This window comes from Rhinoraja longicauda, chromosome 36, assembly GCF_053455715.1.
Source record: "Rhinoraja longicauda isolate Sanriku21f chromosome 36, sRhiLon1.1, whole genome shotgun sequence".
NCBI lineage: Eukaryota > Metazoa > Chordata > Chondrichthyes > Rajiformes > Arhynchobatidae > Rhinoraja > Rhinoraja longicauda.
In genome coordinates, this window is record NC_135988.1 from 16,977,806 (window position 1) to 16,980,940 (window position 3,135).

Consider the following 3,135-nt stretch of genomic DNA (forward strand, 5'->3'; position numbering starts at 1 on the left):
TGCTGGAAGTGCTGGAACCCAAGTGCTGGAAGATCTCGGCGAGTCAAGCAGCATCTGGGGAGGGAATGGATAGATGAATTTTCAAGTCAGGACCCTTCTTTTGTCTGTTCATTCCCTCCATAGTTGCTGCCTGCCCTGCTGAGTAACTCTAGCACTTTGTGTCCTTTTTTAATAAATCAGCATCTGCAGTCCTTGTTTCTCCAGACACATCACTCACTTTGGTTCTGATTCAGTAATATCAGAACCTCAGTACTTTCCCTTTATCAAACAGATAATTCAAAACTTCACTGGTTGTAATCTTTTCCTTTGATCTGAAGCATGTAAACATTAAATACCTTGCTTTTTAATTGACATCTATGCAGAAAAATGACCACATTTTCTATAAAAAACACATGTCTGTTGCAACAAAAACTCCCCTGTGGGTTCTGAGTCACACTCCAGACCTGCCTCTTTCCGGTGTATTTCTCTCAACCTGTGGTGTTGCATATTAGTCCAGGTCAGGCAGACATTGAGGTGTTTCACAGGGAGACTAGACTCTACACCTTCCCCTGACAAATGCTACTATTTATCTCAAGAGGGCTAGAATACAAAAACATGGATGTAATGCTGAAGCTCTATAAGGCTCTGGTCAGGCTGCATTTGGAGAATTGTGCGTAATTTTGGGCACCATATCTGAGGAAGGATGTGCTGGCCTTGGAGAGGGTCCAGAGGAGGTTTACAAGAATTATCCCAGAAATGAGTAGGTTAACTTATGATGAGCGTTTGAAGCCACTGGGCCTGTACTCACTGGAGTTTAGAAGAATGATGAGGGACCTCATTGAAACATACCGAATAGTGAAAGGCTTTGATGGAATGGATGTGGAGAGGATGTTTCCACTAGTGGGAGAGTCTAGGACTAGAGGTCATAGCCTCAGAATTAAAGGATGTTCCATAAAGAAGATGGGAAGGAATTCCTTTAGTCAGAGGGTAGTGAATCTATGGAATCTATGAAATTCTTTGCCACAAGAAGACTGTGGAGGCCCATGGATATTTTTAAGACAGAGATAGATAGATTGTTGATTAGTATGGGTGTCAGAGGTTATGGGGAGAAGGCAGGAGAATGGAGTTAGGAGGGAGAGATAGATTAGCCATGATTGAATGGCGGAGTAGACTTGATGGGCCGAAAGGACTAATTCTGCTCCTCTTACTTATGACCTTAGCGTCCGGCTGCCACCCCATGCCTTCTCCAGACGGGCTGGGATCTCACGCCTAACAGACAGTCTTATCCTAGTCACATTGCTACCTCACACCGCCTGCAGTCTGTGTTTTCTGTTATGTTGTCCCACTTTTTCATCCACTCCCTACGACACTCAGGGCAATTTACAGAGGACAATTAACCGACAAACCTGCACGTCTTTGGGATGTGGGAGGAAACCGGAGCACCTGGAGAATGCCCACACAGTGACAGGGAGAACGTGCAAACTCCACACAGACAGCACCCGAGGTCAGAATTGAACCCGGGTCTCCGGTGCCGTGAGGCAGCGGCTCTACCAGCTGCTTTACTCCGTCTGTTAATGGGAGACCTACCCCCAGCCCATCCCATTGCCTCTATCAAATCTCATCCCAACTGCTTATCTCCCAGGTGAACGTCCACCTTGGACAACCTTTCCGGGAAGATGAATCCCTCATCCCTCGAACAATTTGCGGAATTCCCTCTGCTCCTCTTTCAGAGCCCTTCACATCCGTAAACAGCAGCCATGCACACCTAGAACAATTGCTTTTCAAATCATTGCAAGTTTCCATATTTACTCACATCCTTTCCGCCCGTCAAGCCTCTGCTGTCTCACAGAGAAATCCCATCCCCCTACCCACATCACCTGTTGGCTATTCATGCCGCATCCCCCTCCTCTCCAATCCCCCTCACCTGGCCCACGGTGGGATGTGGAAACAGCCAGGTCTGTAACTCCTAGCTCTCCCCTCTCTCGCAGTGGCCAAAACCAGGGCTTTACTGTGTCAGGGCAGGAACTCTGAATGACTCCCAAGGATGTCAGCTGCTCAGCAATGGGCTTGCAGCAATCATCTCTACTGAATCTCTATGCCCTCACCCACTGCAGTACAAAAGCTTCACTGGCACCAACTTCTCAACTCTGCCAAAGTCCCCACTCCCACCGAGGCTCAGAGGAGGCTTGTCTGCACACCGTGGACACACAACCCTGTGCAGGAGCAGGTCAGAGGCTCAAACACACCTGGAAGGCTGGAGACAAATAGACGACAGAAACAAGAATCTGGAATAAAAACAGAGCTCAGCGGGTCAAACACCGTCTATCGAGGCCAGAGGTGTATGTTCATTTTTCAGGTCACACTTGATGGAGGGTCTCAACATGAAGGCTCAACTCACACCTTTTGCCACCACAGACGCGCTGAGCTCTTCCCGCATTCTGCTCTTTTAAATCAGAAGGGCTGTCGAGAGCGGAGACTGAACTAGAGCCTCACTCAGTGCTGCACACACCAGGGCAACTGTCTACACATGCCCTCTCTCTCTCTCTCACACACACACACAGTACCCCTCTCTCTCACACACACACCCACATACATGGTACCCCTCTCTCTTACACATACACAGTACCCATCTCTCTTACACACACCCTCTCTCTTTTACACACACACATATGCACAGTACCCCTCTCTCTCTCACACACACACATACACAGTACCCCTCTCTCTTACATACACACAGTACCCCTCTCTCTCTCACACGCACACACCCTCTCTCTTACACACACCCTCTCTCTTACACACACACACAACCCCTCTCACACACAGATGGTCTCACACACACACAAAGTACCCCTTTCTCACACACATACACACTAACACACATACTGTCACAGATCTCACACACACCATCTCAGTGTCTCACACTGTCTGTCTCACACACAATACAATACAATATATCTTTATTGTCATTGTACAGGGGTACAACGAGATTGGGAATGCGCCTCCCATACGATGCAATAAATTAATTAGCTAGTCAGTATTAATTTAAACAACCCAATGAAACAAATTGGAACAGTTTTAAAACAGAATAAAGTGCAAGTAGATCTGTGCCGGTTCACTGTGTGATGTGACCGTCCGGCTCAGCAGGACACACAGTGT